The following is a 21754-nucleotide window of genomic DNA, read 5'->3' as shown; positions in this document are numbered from 1 at the left end:
TGTGTGTTTCTGTACATCGTATAATGTCCGTTTTGGGTGCCGCGACTATGCGAAAGCATGTTAATTTTTATTTGTAGTACGACGCAATAGTCTGCAAGAGAAGCTGCTGGAGTTTGAGGTCTTCAGCATTACATCTAGTCTGTTAATTTGGGCTTCTTCCGCGCTCGTGTTAGGATTTTCATAAAGCGTTCTTTGGTTTGCGTTGCGTATGTCGGCCTACATCATCGACACGGCCTGTTTCCGGCTATTAGGAGCAATTCATATATTGGGCACTGCGTTTCGACTTTTTTATTAGACCACAGTAAAAAAATTCACTCACAGAAGTCCCTTTCTTTCATGGCTACAAACACGAAGAATTCTGTCGTAAGTAAAACGAATGCGCAAGCCAAAATGACGATGGGGCGAAGTCATAAGCATGGCCCTGTGGCCCAATGGATAAGGCATCTGACTACGAATCAGGGGATTCCAGGTTCGACTCCTGGCAGGGTCGCACTGTCGCATTTCGGCTGCATGGTCTACTGTGTAACGCGCGCGCACGTTCTGGCGTAATGCGTTGATAAACGGAATGTACGCAGACATATTGGAAAGTAATATCACGCACTTAGTATCGTCGCCTTTGTTAGCATTCATGTAAGTTACCATCCACTCGCTACAGTCGCTCTCCATCCTACGGCTAAATCAACAGCCGTGATTTTTACTATGTCGCCGTCCATCCGTACGCGGTGACAGTTGTAAGCTTTACAGTAACGTGACATGCTCCACAAGCAGTTACGGTGTGTGGACGATGCCTATCATGGCAACGCTTGTTCTTTATCGCTTCTCGGCCTAATGGCTAAGATCAAGTGTAGTATCTGTTCTTATCAGTTTAATATCTGGTAGGCCATTCTCTGAATGGTCAGTATATTAATCTGATTTTTGGCCTTGGGTCATGGAGGTGGATTCATTCACGCCGTGACCACGGGTTGCCTTGGTGTTGCACTATTACCGATGGCGGCCCACATAAGCAATAAAAGAATAATAGCAGTCCTCTTTCCGACGGCACTCTGCATAGTCTACGGCGGGAACAAAACGCGTACACTGGGGGAGAATACAGCCTATGCCCCGCGACACGGCAGTTTATAACACACTCAAGCCACAAGCATTAACAAACTTTGAAGGGTACCCTCATGCTACGGTGCAGTTCCAACTCATACTTACCTGACGGGGAAGTAAAGACTGATCAATGAGGGTTTTCTTCCAGAGTGAGGCTCTTGCATTGCACTACGCTTGGGCTGACCTCTGCGATTACTGCAAACGTCAGTAACTCGACCGTACAATTTCTGGTAGTGGGGGCCTGCGTCCGCGCTCGCCCCCTCCTTAAGTCAAAATGAATGAGCTTAGAAAAGTTGCGCGGCCAAATGTCGGTGGTGACTTAAACGCTAAGGTAAAACCTCGCTTGGCTGTTACGAAACGTGATTGCGATATAAGTCCTCGGAAGGCGGCGGAATTTTATTTTATTTGCCATTCCGTCAGGGTTATTGGATGATCGGCAATAGATCGAGTTTGTATGCATTTGAAAGCTCTTTTTTCTCGTACTATCACCTGAAAATGTCGTAGGAAAATGTCATAGGAAACACTTTCAACAACCGCCACGTTCCTTAATTGTTATAACAAGAAATATATCACAGCAAATGAAAATGAAAAGCCTACGACACCGGGAGTTCCCAGGCGGTCCCCCATCCAAGTACTATCCCGGCCCGACGATGCTTAACTTCCGTGATCAGACGAGAACGGGTGTGTTCATCGTGGTATGGCCGTAGACATTAGTAGGTGCAAATACGTGCAATTTATTTTGACGTTGTGATCAAATTTTTTTATTTAATTTCTTTGAGTTACTTAGGACAAGGCGTATGCATGGATTATCTATTAGACTTTAAGGTTATAGTTTTGTGAAAAAAACAAAGTTTTTTTAAAGATGTGTGGCTATAAAAATAGCCGTTGTTTTCTGAGTGTAGCGGTTTACTTCTTCTGTCCTTTGTCGTTCTTCTTTGGGAGTAAGACAGCTTGAATGTTTGGCAAAACACCACCAGCTGCAATGGTTACACCGCTCAAAAGTTTGTTTAATTCTTCATCATTACGAACAGCCAATTGTAAATGTCTTGGAATAATCCTAGCTTTTTTGTTGTCTCTTGCTGCGTTACCAGCCAACTCCAATATCTCAGCAGATAAATATTCCAAGACGGCTGCTAAGTAAACTGGTGCTCCAGATCCAATTCGGTTAGCATAGTGCCCTCTACGAAGGAATCTATGCACTCTACCGACTGGAAATTGAAGTCCAGCTCTTGAGGATCTTGTCTTGGCTTTAGCCTTAGCTTTTCCACCTTTTCCACGTCCAGACATAACTGCGATTTGATTTGTAAGTTAATACAAAAACGTACGAATATTTAACGTAAGTGTTAACGAAATAAACTTTACTCGTTTTTTCATCATAAAAATAGGATCGAAATCATGTTTTTTTAACCAATCATAATTAAGTATTAAACAAAAGATTTTTTTTTTAACCAATTAAATTGCGTATCGGCGTTTTCGGATCGAATTCGATCCGATTTTTTTACTTATAAACAAAAAGTTTTGACTTGCAGTTTAATGCTTATTTACAAGTTAAGTAGCAAAAATTTTTAACCATGTCTGACGCAGCAGCTAAAGGAGGAAAACAGGCACCTAAAGTAGCCAAGAAAGGTGAAAAAAGAGCCGGCAAAAAAGGAGGAAAGATTGGTGGAACTGGTGAAAAGAAACGCAAGAGAAAGAGAAAGGAAAGTTATGCTATTTACATCTACAATGTTTTGAAACAAGTTCACCCAGATGTCGGAGTTTCAAGCAAAGCTATGAGCATCATGAACTCATTTGTCAACGACATCTTTGAGCGCATTGCTTCCGAAGCTTCGCGTTTGGCTCTTCAAAACAAAAAGTCGACCATCTCTTCTCGTGAAATTCAAACCGCAGTACGTCTTCTCTTGCCTGGAGAACTTGCAAAACACGCAGTCAGTGAAGGAACAAAAGCCGTCACAAAATACACAAGCAGCAAGTAAACCAACGTCTACCAAACACAAACGGTCTTTTTTAAGACCACACATCTTTAAAAAAACATTTACTTGGCGTCACTACAAGTTAACCGAAGTTAATAAAACTTCTAAATAATGTGCTTAAGAACACTAGCCTACATTTAAAATACTTCCCCATGTGTGTGTGGATTAGCTTCACTTTTCATACGTATTATTAGCTGTACTTGCAGAAAAGACAAGTACATTGATCCATGTTATTGCTTACATTTAACTTAACCCAGCTTTTCACGGAAACACTCCCAGGCAAATTAACCCTACAAAGTATTTCTAAATTTTTTTTGTGTCATATATGACATAGTATCGTATAGCAATAAATGTAACTGTGACAAGACTTTACACATTGTGTAATTTGGAAGCGTGCACAAAGTAATGTTTTAAAAGATTTGTGGCTATAAAAATAGCCGTTTTTGTTGAGCAATGACAACGCTTAACCTCCGAATCCGTAAAGAGTTCTTCCTTGACGTTTTAAGGCATAAACAACATCCATAGCGGTAACGGTCTTGCGTTTAGCGTGCTCTGTGTAGGTTACAGCATCACGAATAACATTCTCTAAGAAAACCTTCAGTACACCTCTGGTTTCCTCATAGATAAGGCCAGAGATACGTTTGACACCACCTCGTCGAGCAAGACGCCGAATAGCAGGTTTTGTGATTCCCTGAATGTTATCACGAAGAATTTTTCGGTGACGTTTAGCACCTCCTTTTCCCAATCCTTTACCTCCTTTTCCGCGTCCAGACATATTGATATAGTTGCGTACAGAACGAGTACAAAAACAACGTTTGAGTTAACAGAATTCAGACAGCTTTAAAAAGAGGCCATAAAATTACCTACTGCTCGTGGAAACACCCTAATTAACCAATAGAGTTGCGTCATTACAAAATGTTCCGAACATTTTGTACATTTTTTTAAGTAAAACTGTAGTTTTTTTAAAAATTCGTGGTCTTAATGTTTCAGTAAGGCAATAAATTTGGCATCGTTGGAATTCGCCAAACCTTCTGCTACTTACTAAAAAAAAAAAAAGTCAAAAGCTTTTGTGTATCAGAAGATACAGCCGTTTTCCCGTAGCCAAAAAACACAGATTTTATAAAAATGTTAAAGTAATGAGCGTAATGTCATTATGCAGCCAATCAGAAATTACTTTCTTAGCACCAATCAAATGGTTTGTTTTGAACCTTAGCTGTCAATCAATATGAGAAATAAAACTTTGGCGCGATAGTGCATTTTAGACCGTCTTGTGTATCCGTACTACATCGACTTCTTAAAATATGGCTCGTACAAAGCAAACTGCACGTAAATCTACTGGAGGAAAGGCTCCACGAAAACAACTCGCCACTAAAGCTGCGAGGAAAAGCGCACCAGCTACTGGAGGAGTGAAAAAACCACATCGTTACAGACCTGGTACAGTTGCTCTCAGAGAAATCAGAAGATACCAGAAGTCAACCGAGCTCTTGATCCGCAAGTTGCCTTTCCAGCGTCTTGTGCGAGAAATTGCTCAGGACTTCAAAACAGATCTGCGATTCCAGAGCACAGCCGTTATGGCTCTGCAAGAGGCTTCTGAAGCGTACCTTGTTGGCTTGTTCGAGGATACTAACTTGTGTGCCATTCACGCAAAACGAGTTACAATCATGCCTAAAGACATCCAGTTGGCAAGAAGAATTCGTGGGGAACGTGCCTAAGCATCTTACCAAACAAAAAACGGCTATTTTTATAGCCACACATCCATAAAAAATATTACGGCTAGCTTTTTATATCAAACTTTGTCCTGCTTTCTGTTTAAATTTTATGCTACATAAAAATTTTATGCTACATAAAGTTTGACAATGTTAAAAATATGAAGGGCAAGAAAAGTAAAAGCAAGAAAATAAGAAATTTAAAAACGAAAATACTTAAACTTAGGGAATCTAATCTTAAATTTACTCTTTTTTAACTGTTTAAGTGACTTAAACAAGTTTAACTTTGTACCAAGATAATGTTTTTTTGTAAATGTGTGGCTATAAAAATAGCCGTTTGTTAATGTAATAGCCAGATACACACAAATTATTTTTTTGCGGTCTTCTTTGCTGCCTTTTTGGGAGTCTTTTTGACCTTCTTTGCTGCAGGTTTTTTAGCAACAGGCTTCTTTGTGGGTTTCTTAGCTGCTGGTTTCTTAGCCGAGGCTTTCTTTGTGGCAGGCTTCTTTGCTGCTTTCTTTGGCGTGCTCTTCTTTGCTGGCTTCTTTTTTGGTGTACTTTTCTTTGCAGTAGGCTTCTTTGCCGTTGGCTTTTTTGCTGCGGCCTTTTTCTTAGGTTTTTCTTTTTTTACCTGACCTAGCTTGAATGATCCAGAAGCACCAGTGCCTTTAGTTTGAATCAAATCGCCTGATGTTACTCCTCGTTTAAGAGCCATTTTCAGATGATGATCTGAGTTTTCAGCAACTTTGTAATTTGCATGAATATATTTTGTAATAGCTTGGCGAGATGAACCACCGCGTTCCTTTAGGGTAGCGATAGCAGCCTTGATCATGTCCACATATTTAGGGTGATCAGCTGTCTTCTTTGCAGCAGGTTTCTTCTTGGGTGCGATTTTCTTTGGAGAAGCTGCTTCACTCATTTTTAATGTTTTCTTACAACAATCCAACGATAAACGATGCTTGTTATCACAGTAGAAGTATACTAAACATTACCGTGTAAATGAGATATAATTTAAGACGGTGCGAAGTATGCGGACGTAAAAGTACCACTCCCGGGAATTGATTTGGCGCGAAAACAGAAATGTGTGTTTCTGTACATCGTATAATGTCCGTTTTGGGTGCCGCGACTATGCGAAAGCATGTTAATTTTTATTTGTAGTACGACGCAATAGTCTGCAAGAGAAGCTGCTGGAGTTTGAGGTCTTCAGCATTACATCTAGTCTGTTAATTTGGGCTTCTTCCGCGCTCGTGTTAGGATTTTCATAAAGCGTTCTTTGGTTTGCGTTGCGTATGTCGGCCTACATCATCGACACGGCCTGTTTCCGGCTATTAGGAGCAATTCATATATTGGGCACTGCGTTTCGACTTTTTTATTAGACCACAGTAAAAAAATTCACTCACAGAAGTCCCTTTCTTTCATGGCTACAAACACGAAGAATTCTGTCGTAAGTAAAACGAATGCGCAAGCCAAAATGACGATGGGGCGAAGTCATAAGCATGGCCCTGTGGCCCAATGGATAAGGCATCTGACTACGAATCAGGGGATTCCAGGTTCGACTCCTGGCAGGGTCGCACTGTCGCATTTCGGCTGCATGGTCTACTGTGTAACGCGCGCGCACGTTCTGGCGTAATGCGTTGATAAACGGAATGTACGCAGACATATTGGAAAGTAATATCACGCACTTAGTATCGTCGCCTTTGTTAGCATTCATGTAAGTTACCATCCACTCGCTACAGTCGCTCTCCATCCTACGGCTAAATCAACAGCCGTGATTTTTACTATGTCGCCGTCCATCCGTACGCGGTGACAGTTGTAAGCTTTACAGTAACGTGACATGCTCCACAAGCAGTTACGGTGTGTGGACGATGCCTATCATGGCAACGCTTGTTCTTTATCGCTTCTCGGCCTAATGGCTAAGATCAAGTGTAGTATCTGTTCTTATCAGTTTAATATCTGGTAGGCCATTCTCTGAATGGTCAGTATATTAATCTGATTTTTGGCCTTGGGTCATGGAGGTGGATTCATTCACGCCGTGACCACGGGTTGCCTTGGTGTTGCACTATTACCGATGGCGGCCCACATAAGCAATAAAAGAATAATAGCAGTCCTCTTTCCGACGGCACTCTGCATAGTCTACGGCGGGAACAAAACGCGTACACTGGGGGAGAATACAGCCTATGCCCCGCGACACGGCAGTTTATAACACACTCAAGCCACAAGCATTAACAAACTTTGAAGGGTACCCTCATGCTACGGTGCAGTTCCAACTCATACTTACCTGACGGGGAAGTAAAGACTGATCAATGAGGGTTTTCTTCCAGAGTGAGGCTCTTGCATTGCACTACGCTTGGGCTGACCTCTGCGATTACTGCAAACGTCAGTAACTCGACCGTACAATTTCTGGTAGTGGGGGCCTGCGTCCGCGCTCGCCCCCTCCTTAAGTCAAAATGAATGAGCTTAGAAAAGTTGCGCGGCCAAATGTCGGTGGTGACTTAAACGCTAAGGTAAAACCTCGCTTGGCTGTTACGAAACGTGATTGCGATATAAGTCCTCGGAAGGCGGCGGAATTTTATTTTATTTGCCATTCCGTCAGGGTTATTGGATGATCGGCAATAGATCGAGTTTGTATGCATTTGAAAGCTCTTTTTTCTCGTACTATCACCTGAAAATGTCGTAGGAAAATGTCATAGGAAACACTTTCAACAACCGCCACGTTCCTTAATTGTTATAACAAGAAATATATCACAGCAAATGAAAATGAAAAGCCTACGACACCGGGAGTTCCCAGGCGGTCCCCCATCCAAGTACTATCCCGGCCCGACGATGCTTAACTTCCGTGATCAGACGAGAACGGGTGTGTTCATCGTGGTATGGCCGTAGACATTAGTAGGTGCAAATACGTGCAATTTATTTTGACGTTGTGATCAAATTTTTTTATTTAATTTCTTTGAGTTACTTAGGACAAGGCGTATGCATGGATTATCTATTAGACTTTAAGGTTATAGTTTTGTGAAAAAAACAATGTTTTTTTAAAGATGTGTGGCTATAAAAATAGCCGTTGTTTTCTGAGTGTAGCGGTTTACTTCTTCTGTCCTTTGTCGTTCTTCTTTGGGAGTAAGACAGCTTGAATGTTTGGCAAAACACCACCAGCTGCAATGGTTACACCGCTCAAAAGTTTGTTTAATTCTTCATCATTACGAACAGCCAATTGTAAATGTCTTGGAATAATCCTAGCTTTTTTGTTGTCTCTTGCTGCGTTACCAGCCAACTCCAATATCTCAGCAGATAAATATTCCAAGACGGCTGCTAAGTAAACTGGTGCTCCAGATCCAATTCGGTTAGCATAGTGCCCTCTACGAAGGAATCTATGCACTCTACCGACTGGAAATTGAAGTCCAGCTCTTGAGGATCTTGTCTTGGCTTTAGCCTTAGCTTTTCCACCTTTTCCACGTCCAGACATAACTGCGATTTGATTTGTAAGGTAATACAAAAACGTACGAATATTTAACGTAAGTGTTAACGAAATAAACTTTACTCGTTTTTTCATCATAAAAATAGGATCGAAATCATGTTTTTTTAACCAATCATAATTAAGTATTAAACAAAAGATTTTTTTTTTAACCAATTAAATTGCGTATCGGCGTTTTCGGATCGAATTCGATCCGATTTTTTTACTTATAAACAAAAAGTTTTGACTTGCAGTTTAATGCTTATTTACAAGTTAAGTAGCAAAAATTTTTAACCATGTCTGACGCAGCAGCTAAAGGAGGAAAACAGGCACCTAAAGTAGCCAAGAAAGGTGAAAAAAGAGCCGGCAAAAAAGGAGGAAAGATTGGTGGAACTGGTGAAAAGAAACGCAAGAGAAAGAGAAAGGAAAGTTATGCTATTTACATCTACAATGTTTTGAAACAAGTTCACCCAGATGTCGGAGTTTCAAGCAAAGCTATGAGCATCATGAACTCATTTGTCAACGACATCTTTGAGCGCATTGCTTCCGAAGCTTCGCGTTTGGCTCTTCAAAACAAAAAGTCGACCATCTCTTCTCGTGAAATTCAAACCGCAGTACGTCTTCTCTTGCCTGGAGAACTTGCAAAACACGCAGTCAGTGAAGGAACAAAAGCCGTCACAAAATACACAAGCAGCAAGTAAACCAACGTCTACCAAACACAAACGGTCTTTTTTAAGACCACACATCTTTAAAAAAACATTTACTTGGCGTCACTACAAGTTAACCGAAGTTAATAAAACTTCTAAATAATGTGCTTAAGAACACTAGCCTACATTTAAAATACTTCCCCATGTGTGTGTGGATTAGCTTCACTTTTCATACGTATTATTAGCTGTACTTGCAGAAAAGACAAGTACATTGATCCATGTTATTGCTTACATTTAACTTAACCCAGCTTTTCACGGAAACACTCCCAGGCAAATTAACCCTACAAAGCATTTCTAAATTTTTTTTGTGTCATATATGACATAGTATCGTATAGCAATAAATGTAACTGTGACAAGACTTTACACATTGTGTAATTTGGAAGCGTGCACAAAGTAATGTTTTAAAAGATTTGTGGCTATAAAAATAGCCGTTTTTGTTGAGCAATGACAACGCTTAACCTCCGAATCCGTAAAGAGTTCTTCCTTGACGTTTTAAGGCATAAACAACATCCATAGCGGTAACGGTCTTGCGTTTAGCGTGCTCTGTGTAGGTTACAGCATCACGAATAACATTCTCTAAGAAAACCTTCAGTACACCTCTGGTTTCCTCATAGATAAGGCCAGAGATACGTTTGACACCACCTCGTCGAGCAAGACGCCGAATAGCAGGTTTTGTGATTCCCTGAATGTTATCACGAAGAATTTTTCGGTGACGTTTAGCACCTCCTTTTCCCAATCCTTTACCTCCTTTTCCGCGTCCAGACATATTGATATAGTTGCGTACAGAACGAGTACAAAAACAACGTTTGAGTTAACAGAATTCAGACAGCTTTAAAAAGAGGCCATAAAATTACCTACTGCTCGTGGAAACACCCTAATTAACCAATAGAGTTGCGTCATTACAAAATGTTCCGAACATTTTGTACATTTTTTTAAGTAAAACTGTAGTTTTTTTAAAAATTCGTGGTCTTAATGTTTCAGTAAGGCAATAAATTTGGCATCGTTGGAATTCGCCAAACCTTCTGCTACTTACTAAAAAAAAAAAAAGTCAAAAGCTTTTGTGTATCAGAAGATACAGCCGTTTTCCCGTAGCCAAAAAACACAGATTTTATAAAAATGTTAAAGTAATGAGCGTAATGTCATTATGCAGCCAATCAGAAATTACTTTCTTAGCACCAATCAAATGGTTTGTTTTGAACCTTAGCTGTCAATCAATATGAGAAATAAAACTTTGGCGCGATAGTGCATTTTAGACCGTCTTGTGTATCCGTACTACATCGACTTCTTAAAATATGGCTCGTACAAAGCAAACTGCACGTAAATCTACTGGAGGAAAGGCTCCACGAAAACAACTCGCCACTAAAGCTGCGAGGAAAAGCGCACCAGCTACTGGAGGAGTGAAAAAACCACATCGTTACAGACCTGGTACAGTTGCTCTCAGAGAAATCAGAAGATACCAGAAGTCAACCGAGCTCTTGATCCGCAAGTTGCCTTTCCAGCGTCTTGTGCGAGAAATTGCTCAGGACTTCAAAACAGATCTGCGATTCCAGAGCACAGCCGTTATGGCTCTGCAAGAGGCTTCTGAAGCGTACCTTGTTGGCTTGTTCGAGGATACTAACTTGTGTGCCATTCACGCAAAACGAGTTACAATCATGCCTAAAGACATCCAGTTGGCAAGAAGAATTCGTGGGGAACGTGCCTAAGCATCTTACCAAACAAAAAACGGCTATTTTTATAGCCACACATCCATAAAAAATATTACGGCTAGCTTTTTATATCAAACTTTGTCCTGCTTTCTGTTTAAATTTTATGCTACATAAAAATTTTATGCTACATAAAGTTTGACAATGTTAAAAATATGAAGGGCAAGAAAAGTAAAAGCAAGAAAATAAGAAATTTAAAAACGAAAATACTTAAACTTAGGGAATCTAATCTTAAATTTACTCTTTTTTAACTGTTTAAGTGACTTAAACAAGTTTAACTTTGTACCAAGATAATGTTTTTTTGTAAATGTGTGGCTATAAAAATAGCCGTTTGTTAATGTAATAGCCAGATACACACAAATTATTTTTTTGCGGTCTTCTTTGCTGCCTTTTTGGGAGTCTTTTTGACCTTCTTTGCTGCAGGTTTTTTAGCAACAGGCTTCTTTGTGGGTTTCTTAGCTGCTGGTTTCTTAGCCGAGGCTTTCTTTGTGGCAGGCTTCTTTGCTGCTTTCTTTGGCGTGCTCTTCTTTGCTGGCTTCTTTTTTGGTGTACTTTTCTTTGCAGTAGGCTTCTTTGCCGTTGGCTTTTTTGCTGCGGCCTTTTTCTTAGGTTTTTCTTTTTTTACCTGACCTAGCTTGAATGATCCAGAAGCACCAGTGCCTTTAGTTTGAATCAAATCGCCTGATGTTACTCCTCGTTTAAGAGCCATTTTCAGATGATGATCTGAGTTTTCAGCAACTTTGTAATTTGCATGAATATATTTTGTAATAGCTTGGCGAGATGAACCACCGCGTTCCTTTAGGGTAGCGATAGCAGCCTTGATCATGTCCACATATTTAGGGTGATCAGCTGTCTTCTTTGCAGCAGGTTTCTTCTTGGGTGCGATTTTCTTTGGAGAAGCTGCTTCACTCATTTTTAATGTTTTCTTACAACAATCCAACGATAAACGATGCTTGTTATCACAGTAGAAGTATACTAAACATTACCGTGTAAATGAGATATAATTTAAGACGGTGCGAAGTATGCGGACGTAAAAGTACCACTCCCGGGAATTGATTTGGCGCGAAAACAGAAATGTGTGTTTCTGTACATCGTATAATGTCCGTTTTGGGTGCCGCGACTATGCGAAAGCATGTTAATTTTTATTTGTAGTACGACGCAATAGTCTGCAAGAGAAGCTGCTGGAGTTTGAGGTCTTCAGCATTACATCTAGTCTGTTAATTTGGGCTTCTTCCGCGCTCGTGTTAGGATTTTCATAAAGCGTTCTTTGGTTTGCGTTGCGTATGTCGGCCTACATCATCGACACGGCCTGTTTCCGGCTATTAGGAGCAATTCATATATTGGGCACTGCGTTTCGACTTTTTTATTAGACCACAGTAAAAAAATTCACTCACAGAAGTCCCTTTCTTTCATGGCTACAAACACGAAGAATTCTGTCGTAAGTAAAACGAATGCGCAAGCCAAAATGACGATGGGGCGAAGTCATAAGCATGGCCCTGTGGCCCAATGGATAAGGCATCTGACTACGAATCAGGGGATTCCAGGTTCGACTCCTGGCAGGGTCGCACTGTCGCATTTCGGCTGCATGGTCTACTGTGTAACGCGCGCGCACGTTCTGGCGTAATGCGTTGATAAACGGAATGTACGCAGACATATTGGAAAGTAATATCACGCACTTAGTATCGTCGCCTTTGTTAGCATTCATGTAAGTTACCATCCACTCGCTACAGTCGCTCTCCATCCTACGGCTAAATCAACAGCCGTGATTTTTACTATGTCGCCGTCCATCCGTACGCGGTGACAGTTGTAAGCTTTACAGTAACGTGACATGCTCCACAAGCAGTTACGGTGTGTGGACGATGCCTATCATGGCAACGCTTGTTCTTTATCGCTTCTCGGCCTAATGGCTAAGATCAAGTGTAGTATCTGTTCTTATCAGTTTAATATCTGGTAGGCCATTCTCTGAATGGTCAGTATATTAATCTGATTTTTGGCCTTGGGTCATGGAGGTGGATTCATTCACGCCGTGACCACGGGTTGCCTTGGTGTTGCACTATTACCGATGGCGGCCCACATAAGCAATAAAAGAATAATAGCAGTCCTCTTTCCGACGGCACTCTGCATAGTCTACGGCGGGAACAAAACGCGTACACTGGGGGAGAATACAGCCTATGCCCCGCGACACGGCAGTTTATAACACACTCAAGCCACAAGCATTAACAAACTTTGAAGGGTACCCTCATGCTACGGTGCAGTTCCAACTCATACTTACCTGACGGGGAAGTAAAGACTGATCAATGAGGGTTTTCTTCCAGAGTGAGGCTCTTGCATTGCACTACGCTTGGGCTGACCTCTGCGATTACTGCAAACGTCAGTAACTCGACCGTACAATTTCTGGTAGTGGGGGCCTGCGTCCGCGCTCGCCCCCTCCTTAAGTCAAAATGAATGAGCTTAGAAAAGTTGCGCGGCCAAATGTCGGTGGTGACTTAAACGCTAAGGTAAAACCTCGCTTGGCTGTTACGAAACGTGATTGCGATATAAGTCCTCGGAAGGCGGCGGAATTTTATTTTATTTGCCATTCCGTCAGGGTTATTGGATGATCGGCAATAGATCGAGTTTGTATGCATTTGAAAGCTCTTTTTTCTCGTACTATCACCTGAAAATGTCGTAGGAAAATGTCATAGGAAACACTTTCAACAACCGCCACGTTCCTTAATTGTTATAACAAGAAATATATCACAGCAAATGAAAATGAAAAGCCTACGACACCGGGAGTTCCCAGGCGGTCCCCCATCCAAGTACTATCCCGGCCCGACGATGCTTAACTTCCGTGATCAGACGAGAACGGGTGTGTTCATCGTGGTATGGCCGTAGACATTAGTAGGTGCAAATACGTGCAATTTATTTTGACGTTGTGATCAAATTTTTTTATTTAATTTCTTTGAGTTACTTAGGACAAGGCGTATGCATGGATTATCTATTAGACTTTAAGGTTATAGTTTTGTGAAAAAAACAATGTTTTTTTAAAGATGTGTGGCTATAAAAATAGCCGTTGTTTTCTGAGTGTAGCGGTTTACTTCTTCTGTCCTTTGTCGTTCTTCTTTGGGAGTAAGACAGCTTGAATGTTTGGCAAAACACCACCAGCTGCAATGGTTACACCGCTCAAAAGTTTGTTTAATTCTTCATCATTACGAACAGCCAATTGTAAATGTCTTGGAATAATCCTAGCTTTTTTGTTGTCTCTTGCTGCGTTACCAGCCAACTCCAATATCTCAGCAGATAAATATTCCAAGACGGCTGCTAAGTAAACTGGTGCTCCAGATCCAATTCGGTTAGCATAGTGCCCTCTACGAAGGAATCTATGCACTCTACCGACTGGAAATTGAAGTCCAGCTCTTGAGGATCTTGTCTTGGCTTTAGCCTTAGCTTTTCCACCTTTTCCACGTCCAGACATAACTGCGATTTGATTTGTAAGTTAATACAAAAACGTACGAATATTTAACGTAAGTGTTAACGAAATAAACTTTACTCGTTTTTTCATCATAAAAATAGGATCGAAATCATGTTTTTTTAACCAATCATAATTAAGTATTAAACAAAAGATTTTTTTTTTAACCAATTAAATTGCGTATCGGCGTTTTCGGATCGAATTCGATCCGATTTTTTTACTTATAAACAAAAAGTTTTGACTTGCAGTTTAATGCTTATTTACAAGTTAAGTAGCAAAAATTTTTAACCATGTCTGACGCAGCAGCTAAAGGAGGAAAACAGGCACCTAAAGTAGCCAAGAAAGGTGAAAAAAGAGCCGGCAAAAAAGGAGGAAAGATTGGTGGAACTGGTGAAAAGAAACGCAAGAGAAAGAGAAAGGAAAGTTATGCTATTTACATCTACAATGTTTTGAAACAAGTTCACCCAGATGTCGGAGTTTCAAGCAAAGCTATGAGCATCATGAACTCATTTGTCAACGACATCTTTGAGCGCATTGCTTCCGAAGCTTCGCGTTTGGCTCTTCAAAACAAAAAGTCGACCATCTCTTCTCGTGAAATTCAAACCGCAGTACGTCTTCTCTTGCCTGGAGAACTTGCAAAACACGCAGTCAGTGAAGGAACAAAAGCCGTCACAAAATACACAAGCAGCAAGTAAACCAACGTCTACCAAACACAAACGGTCTTTTTTAAGACCACACATCTTTAAAAAAACATTTACTTGGCGTCACTACAAGTTAACCGAAGTTAATAAAACTTCTAAATAATGTGCTTAAGAACACTAGCCTACATTTAAAATACTTCCCCATGTGTGTGTGGATTAGCTTCACTTTTCATACGTATTATTAGCTGTACTTGCAGAAAAGACAAGTACATTGATCCATGTTATTGCTTACATTTAACTTAACCCAGCTTTTCACGGAAACACTCCCAGGCAAATTAACCCTACAAAGTATTTCTAAATTTTTTTTGTGTCATATATGACATAGTATCGTATAGCAATAAATGTAACTGTGACAAGACTTTACACATTGTGTAATTTGGAAGCGTGCACAAAGTAATGTTTTAAAAGATTTGTGGCTATAAAAATAGCCGTTATTGTTGAGCAATGACAACGCTTAACCTCCGAATCCGTAAAGAGTTCTTCCTTGACGTTTTAAGGCATAAACAACATCCATAGCGGTAACGGTCTTGCGTTTAGCGTGCTCTGTGTAGGTTACAGCATCACGAATAACATTCTCTAAGAAAACCTTCAGTACACCTCTGGTTTCCTCATAGATAAGGCCAGAGATACGTTTGACACCACCTCGTCGAGCAAGACGCCGAATAGCAGGTTTTGTGATTCCCTGAATGTTATCACGAAGAATTTTTCGGTGACGTTTAGCACCTCCTTTTCCCAATCCTTTACCTCCTTTTCCGCGTCCAGACATATTGATATAGTTGCGTACAGAACGAGTACAAAAACAACGTTTGAGTTAACAGAATTCAGACAGCTTTAAAAAGAGGCCATAAAATTACCTACTGCTCGTGGAAACACCCTAATTAACCAATAGAGTTGCGTCATTACAAAATGTTCCGAACATTTTGTACATTTTTTTAAGTAAAACTGTAGTTTTTTTAAAAATTCGTGGTCTTAATGTTTCAGTAAGGCAATAAATTTGGCATCGTTGGAATTCGCCAAACCTTCTGCTACTTACTAAAAAAAAAAAAAGTCAAAAGCTTTTGTGTATCAGAAGATACAGCCGTTTTCCCGTAGCCAAAAAACACAGATTTTATAAAAATGTTAAAGTAATGAGCGTAATGTCATTATGCAGCCAATCAGAAATTACTTTCTTAGCACCAATCAAATGGTTTGTTTTGAACCTTAGCTGTCAATCAATATGAGAAATAAAACTTTGGCGCGATAGTGCATTTTAGACCGTCTTGTGTATCCGTACTACATCGACTTCTTAAAATATGGCTCGTACAAAGCAAACTGCACGTAAATCTACTGGAGGAAAGGCTCCACGAAAACAACTCGCCACTAAAGCTGCGAGGAAAAGCGCACCAGCTACTGGAGGAGTGAAAAAACCACATCGTTACAGACCTGGTACAGTTGCTCTCAGAGAAATCAGAAGATACCAGAAGTCAACCGAGCTCTTGATCCGCAAGTTGCCTTTCCAGCGTCTTGTGCGAGAAATTGCTCAGGACTTCAAAACAGATCTGCGATTCCAGAGCACAGCCGTTATGGCTCTGCAAGAGGCTTCTGAAGCGTACCTTGTTGGCTTGTTCGAGGATACTAACTTGTGTGCCATTCACGCAAAACGAGTTACAATCATGCCTAAAGACATCCAGTTGGCAAGAAGAATTCGTGGGGAACGTGCCTAAGCATCTTACCAAACAAAAAACGGCTATTTTTATAGCCACACATCCATAAAAAATATTACGGCTAGCTTTTTATATCAAACTTTGTCCTGCTTTCTGTTTAAATTTTATGCTACATAAAAATTTTATGCTACATAAAGTTTGACAATGTTAAAAATATGAAGGGCAAGAAAAGTAAAAGCAAGAAAATAAGAAATTTAAAAACGAAAATACTTAAACTTAGGGAATCTAATCTTAAATTTACTCTTTTTTAACTGTTTAAGTGACTTAAACAAGTTTAACTTTGTACCAAGATAATGTTTTTTTGTAAATGTGTGGCTATAAAAATAGCCGTTTGTTAATGTAATAGCCAGATACACACAAATTATTTTTTTGCGGTCTTCTTTGCTGCCTTTTTGGGAGTCTTTTTGACCTTCTTTGCTGCAGGTTTTTTAGCAACAGGCTTCTTTGTGGGTTTCTTAGCTGCTGGTTTCTTAGCCGAGGCTTTCTTTGTGGCAGGCTTCTTTGCTGCTTTCTTTGGCGTGCTCTTCTTTGCTGGCTTCTTTTTTGGTGTACTTTTCTTTGCAGTAGGCTTCTTTGCCGTTGGCTTTTTTGCTGCGGCCTTTTTCTTAGGTTTTTCTTTTTTTACCTGACCTAGCTTGAATGATCCAGAAGCACCAGTGCCTTTAGTTTGAATCAAATCGCCTGATGTTACTCCTCGTTTAAGAGCCATTTTCAGATGATGATCTGAGTTTTCAGCAACTTTGTAATTTGCATGAATATATTTTGTAATAGCTTGGCGAGATGAACCACCGCGTTCCTTTAGGGTAGCGATAGCAGCCTTGATCATGTCCACATATTTAGGGTGATCAGCTGTCTTCTTTGCAGCAGGTTTCTTCTTGGGTGCGATTTTCTTTGGAGAAGCTGCTTCACTCATTTTTAATGTTTTCTTACAACAATCCAACGATAAACGATGCTTGTTATCACAGTAGAAGTATACTAAACATTACCGTGTAAATGAGATATAATTTAAGACGGTGCGAAGTATGCGGACGTAAAAGTACCACTCCCGGGAATTGATTTGGCGCGAAAACAGAAATGTGTGTTTCTGTACATCGTATAATGTCCGTTTTGGGTGCCGCGACTATGCGAAAGCATGTTAATTTTTATTTGTAGTACGACGCAATAGTCTGCAAGAGAAGCTGCTGGAGTTTGAGGTCTTCAGCATTACATCTAGTCTGTTAATTTGGGCTTCTTCCGCGCTCGTGTTAGGATTTTCATAAAGCGTTCTTTGGTTTGCGTTGCGTATGTCGGCCTACATCATCGACACGGCCTGTTTCCGGCTATTAGGAGCAATTCATATATTGGGCACTGCGTTTCGACTTTTTTATTAGACCACAGTAAAAAAATTCACTCACAGAAGTCCCTTTCTTTCATGGCTACAAACACGAAGAATTCTGTCGTAAGTAAAACGAATGCGCAAGCCAAAATGACGATGGGGCGAAGTCATAAGCATGGCCCTGTGGCCCAATGGATAAGGCATCTGACTACGAATCAGGGGATTCCAGGTTCGACTCCTGGCAGGGTCGCACTGTCGCATTTCGGCTGCATGGTCTACTGTGTAACGCGCGCGCACGTTCTGGCGTAATGCGTTGATAAACGGAATGTACGCAGACATATTGGAAAGTAATATCACGCACTTAGTATCGTCGCCTTTGTTAGCATTCATGTAAGTTACCATCCACTCGCTACAGTCGCTCTCCATCCTACGGCTAAATCAACAGCCGTGATTTTTACTATGTCGCCGTCCATCCGTACGCGGTGACAGTTGTAAGCTTTACAGTAACGTGACATGCTCCACAAGCAGTTACGGTGTGTGGACGATGCCTATCATGGCAACGCTTGTTCTTTATCGCTTCTCGGCCTAATGGCTAAGATCAAGTGTAGTATCTGTTCTTATCAGTTTAATATCTGGTAGGCCATTCTCTGAATGGTCAGTATATTAATCTGATTTTTGGCCTTGGGTCATGGAGGTGGATTCATTCACGCCGTGACCACGGGTTGCCTTGGTGTTGCACTATTACCGATGGCGGCCCACATAAGCAATAAAAGAATAATAGCAGTCCTCTTTCCGACGGCACTCTGCATAGTCTACGGCGGGAACAAAACGCGTACACTGGGGGAGAATACAGCCTATGCCCCGCGACACGGCAGTTTATAACACACTCAAGCCACAAGCATTAACAAACTTTGAAGGGTACCCTCATGCTACGGTGCAGTTCCAACTCATACTTACCTGACGGGGAAGTAAAGACTGATCAATGAGGGTTTTCTTCCAGAGTGAGGCTCTTGCATTGCACTACGCTTGGGCTGACCTCTGCGATTACTGCAAACGTCAGTAACTCGACCGTACAATTTCTGGTAGTGGGGGCCTGCGTCCGCGCTCGCCCCCTCCTTAAGTCAAAATGAATGAGCTTAGAAAAGTTGCGCGGCCAAATGTCGGTGGTGACTTAAACGCTAAGGTAAAACCTCGCTTGGCTGTTACGAAACGTGATTGCGATATAAGTCCTCGGAAGGCGGCGGAATTTTATTTTATTTGCCATTCCGTCAGGGTTATTGGATGATCGGCAATAGATCGAGTTTGTATGCATTTGAAAGCTCTTTTTTCTCGTACTATCACCTGAAAATGTCGTAGGAAAATGTCATAGGAAACACTTTCAACAACCGCCACGTTCCTTAATTGTTATAACAAGAAATATATCACAGCAAATGAAAATGAAAAGCCTACGACACCGGGAGTTCCCAGGCGGTCCCCCATCCAAGTACTATCCCGGCCCGACGATGCTTAACTTCCGTGATCAGACGAGAACGGGTGTGTTCATCGTGGTATGGCCGTAGACATTAGTAGGTGCAAATACGTGCAATTTATTTTGACGTTGTGATCAAATTTTTTTATTTAATTTCTTTGAGTTACTTAGGACAAGGCGTATGCATGGATTATCTATTAGACTTTAAGGTTATAGTTTTGTGAAAAAAACAATGTTTTTTTAAAGATGTGTGGCTATAAAAATAGCCGTTGTTTTCTGAGTGTAGCGGTTTACTTCTTCTGTCCTTTGTCGTTCTTCTTTGGGAGTAAGACAGCTTGAATGTTTGGCAAAACACCACCAGCTGCAATGGTTACACCGCTCAAAAGTTTGTTTAATTCTTCATCATTACGAACAGCCAATTGTAAATGTCTTGGAATAATCCTAGCTTTTTTGTTGTCTCTTGCTGCGTTACCAGCCAACTCCAATATCTCAGCAGATAAATATTCCAAGACGGCTGCTAAGTAAACTGGTGCTCCAGATCCAATTCGGTTAGCATAGTGCCCTCTACGAAGGAATCTATGCACTCTACCGACTGGAAATTGAAGTCCAGCTCTTGAGGATCTTGTCTTGGCTTTAGCCTTAGCTTTTCCACCTTTTCCACGTCCAGACATAACTGCGATTTGATTTGTAAGTTAATACAAAAACGTACGAATATTTAACGTAAGTGTTAACGAAATAAACTTTACTCGTTTTTTCATCATAAAAATAGGATCGAAATCATGTTTTTTTAACCAATCATAATTAAGTATTAAACAAAAGATTTTTTTTTTAACCAATTAAATTGCGTATCGGCGTTTTCGGATCGAATTCGATCCGATTTTTTTACTTATAAACAAAAAGTTTTGACTTGCAGTTTAATGCTTATTTACAAGTTAAGTAGCAAAAATTTTTAACCATGTCTGACGCAGCAGCTAAAGGAGGAAAACAGGCACCTAAAGTAGCCAAGAAAGGTGAAAAAAGAGCCGGCAAAAAAGGAGGAAAGATTGGTGGAACTGGTGAAAAGAAACGCAAGAGAAAGAGAAAGGAAAGTTATGCTATTTACATCTACAATGTTTTGAAACAAGTTCACCCAGATGTCGGAGTTTCAAGCAAAGCTATGAGCATCATGAACTCATTTGTCAACGACATCTTTGAGCGCATTGCTTCCGAAGCTTCGCGTTTGGCTCTTCAAAACAAAAAGTCGACCATCTCTTCTCGTGAAATTCAAACCGCAGTACGTCTTCTCTTGCCTGGAGAACTTGCAAAACACGCAGTCAGTGAAGGAACAAAAGCCGTCACAAAATACACAAGCAGCAAGTAAACCAACGTCTACCAAACACAAACGGTCTTTTTTAAGACCACACATCTTTAAAAAAACATTTACTTGGCGTCACTACAAGTTAACCGAAGTTAATAAAACTTCTAAATAATGTGCTTAAGAACACTAGCCTACATTTAAAATACTTCCCCATGTGTGTGTGGATTAGCTTCACTTTTCATACGTATTATTAGCTGTACTTGCAGAAAAGACAAGTACATTGATCCATGTTATTGCTTACATTTAACTTAACCCAGCTTTTCACGGAAACACTCCCAGGCAAATTAACCCTACAAAGTATTTCTAAATTTTTTTTGTGTCATATATGACATAGTATCGTATAGCAATAAATGTAACTGTGACAAGACTTTACACATTGTGTAATTTGGAAGCGTGCACAAAGTAATGTTTTAAAAGATTTGTGGCTATAAAAATAGCCGTTTTTGTTGAGCAATGACAACGCTTAACCTCCGAATCCGTAAAGAGTTCTTCCTTGACGTTTTAAGGCATAAACAACATCCATAGCGGTAACGGTCTTGCGTTTAGCGTGCTCTGTGTAGGTTACAGCATCACGAATAACATTCTCTAAGAAAACCTTCAGTACACCTCTGGTTTCCTCATAGATAAGGCCAGAGATACGTTTGACACCACCTCGTCGAGCAAGACGCCGAATAGCAGGTTTTGTGATTCCCTGAATGTTATCACGAAGAATTTTTCGGTGACGTTTAGCACCTCCTTTTCCCAATCCTTTACCTCCTTTTCCGCGTCCAGACATATTGATATAGTTGCGTACAGAACGAGTACAAAAACAACGTTTGAGTTAACAGAATTCAGACAGCTTTAAAAAGAGGCCATAAAATTACCTACTGCTCGTGGAAACACCCTAATTAACCAATAGAGTTGCGTCATTACAAAATGTTCCGAACATTTTGTACATTTTTTTAAGTAAAACTGTAGTTTTTTTAAAAATTCGTGGTCTTAATGTTTCAGTAAGGCAATAAATTTGGCATCGTTGGAATTCGCCAAACCTTCTGCTACTTACTAAAAAAAAAAAAAGTCAAAAGCTTTTGTGTATCAGAAGATACAGCCGTTTTCCCGTAGCCAAAAAACACAGATTTTATAAAAATGTTAAA

At 40.5% G+C, this 21754-nt stretch overlaps 16 non-coding genes across 16 annotated transcripts; 12 read left to right on the top strand and 4 right to left on the bottom strand.

Annotated features, from left to right (window-relative positions):
- The first annotated feature begins 417 nt into the window (after window positions 1-417).
- Trnar-acg (transfer RNA arginine (anticodon ACG)) lies at window positions 418-490 on the top strand. Its single transcript has one exon. It is a non-coding gene; the product is annotated as a tRNA-Arg (tRNA).
- A 322-nt stretch (window positions 491-812) lies between these two features.
- Window positions 813-1004, top strand: LOC130661088 (U2 spliceosomal RNA). Its single transcript, XR_008988283.1, has one exon. It is a non-coding gene; the product is annotated as a U2 spliceosomal RNA (small nuclear RNA).
- Window positions 1005-1189: 185 nt separating this feature from the next.
- On the top strand, window positions 1190-1354 carry LOC130660037 (U1 spliceosomal RNA). Its single transcript, XR_008987240.1, has one exon. It is a non-coding gene; the product is annotated as a U1 spliceosomal RNA (small nuclear RNA).
- Window positions 1355-1682: 328 nt separating this feature from the next.
- Window positions 1683-1801, bottom strand: LOC130658081 (5S ribosomal RNA). Its single transcript, XR_008985299.1, has one exon. It is a non-coding gene; the product is annotated as a 5S ribosomal RNA (ribosomal RNA).
- Window positions 1802-6269: 4468 nt separating this feature from the next.
- On the top strand, window positions 6270-6342 carry Trnar-acg (transfer RNA arginine (anticodon ACG)). The gene has a single exon. It is a non-coding gene; the product is annotated as a tRNA-Arg (tRNA).
- Window positions 6343-6664: 322 nt separating this feature from the next.
- Window positions 6665-6856, top strand: LOC130661087 (U2 spliceosomal RNA). The gene has a single exon (XR_008988282.1). It is a non-coding gene; the product is annotated as a U2 spliceosomal RNA (small nuclear RNA).
- Window positions 6857-7041: 185 nt separating this feature from the next.
- LOC130660036 (U1 spliceosomal RNA) lies at window positions 7042-7206 on the top strand. Its single transcript, XR_008987238.1, has one exon. It is a non-coding gene; the product is annotated as a U1 spliceosomal RNA (small nuclear RNA).
- Window positions 7207-7534: 328 nt separating this feature from the next.
- LOC130658079 (5S ribosomal RNA) lies at window positions 7535-7653 on the bottom strand. Its single transcript, XR_008985296.1, has one exon. It is a non-coding gene; the product is annotated as a 5S ribosomal RNA (ribosomal RNA).
- Window positions 7654-12121: 4468 nt separating this feature from the next.
- On the top strand, window positions 12122-12194 carry Trnar-acg (transfer RNA arginine (anticodon ACG)). The gene has a single exon. It is a non-coding gene; the product is annotated as a tRNA-Arg (tRNA).
- Window positions 12195-12516: 322 nt separating this feature from the next.
- Window positions 12517-12708, top strand: LOC130661085 (U2 spliceosomal RNA). The gene has a single exon (XR_008988280.1). It is a non-coding gene; the product is annotated as a U2 spliceosomal RNA (small nuclear RNA).
- Window positions 12709-12893: 185 nt separating this feature from the next.
- On the top strand, window positions 12894-13058 carry LOC130660035 (U1 spliceosomal RNA). The gene has a single exon (XR_008987237.1). It is a non-coding gene; the product is annotated as a U1 spliceosomal RNA (small nuclear RNA).
- Window positions 13059-13386: 328 nt separating this feature from the next.
- Window positions 13387-13505, bottom strand: LOC130658078 (5S ribosomal RNA). The gene has a single exon (XR_008985295.1). It is a non-coding gene; the product is annotated as a 5S ribosomal RNA (ribosomal RNA).
- Window positions 13506-17973: 4468 nt separating this feature from the next.
- On the top strand, window positions 17974-18046 carry Trnar-acg (transfer RNA arginine (anticodon ACG)). The gene has a single exon. It is a non-coding gene; the product is annotated as a tRNA-Arg (tRNA).
- Window positions 18047-18368: 322 nt separating this feature from the next.
- LOC130661083 (U2 spliceosomal RNA) lies at window positions 18369-18560 on the top strand. Its single transcript, XR_008988279.1, has one exon. It is a non-coding gene; the product is annotated as a U2 spliceosomal RNA (small nuclear RNA).
- A 185-nt stretch (window positions 18561-18745) lies between these two features.
- Window positions 18746-18910, top strand: LOC130660034 (U1 spliceosomal RNA). The gene has a single exon (XR_008987236.1). It is a non-coding gene; the product is annotated as a U1 spliceosomal RNA (small nuclear RNA).
- A 328-nt stretch (window positions 18911-19238) lies between these two features.
- LOC130658077 (5S ribosomal RNA) lies at window positions 19239-19357 on the bottom strand. Its single transcript, XR_008985294.1, has one exon. It is a non-coding gene; the product is annotated as a 5S ribosomal RNA (ribosomal RNA).
- Between the last annotated feature and the right edge of the window lie 2397 nt (window positions 19358-21754).

The sequence above is a fragment of the Hydractinia symbiolongicarpus genome, chromosome 9 (genome assembly GCF_029227915.1).
Source record: "Hydractinia symbiolongicarpus strain clone_291-10 chromosome 9, HSymV2.1, whole genome shotgun sequence".
Classification (NCBI taxonomy): Eukaryota; Metazoa; Cnidaria; class Hydrozoa; order Anthoathecata; family Hydractiniidae; genus Hydractinia; species Hydractinia symbiolongicarpus.
This window is presented reverse-complemented; position numbering and strand designations above follow the sequence as displayed.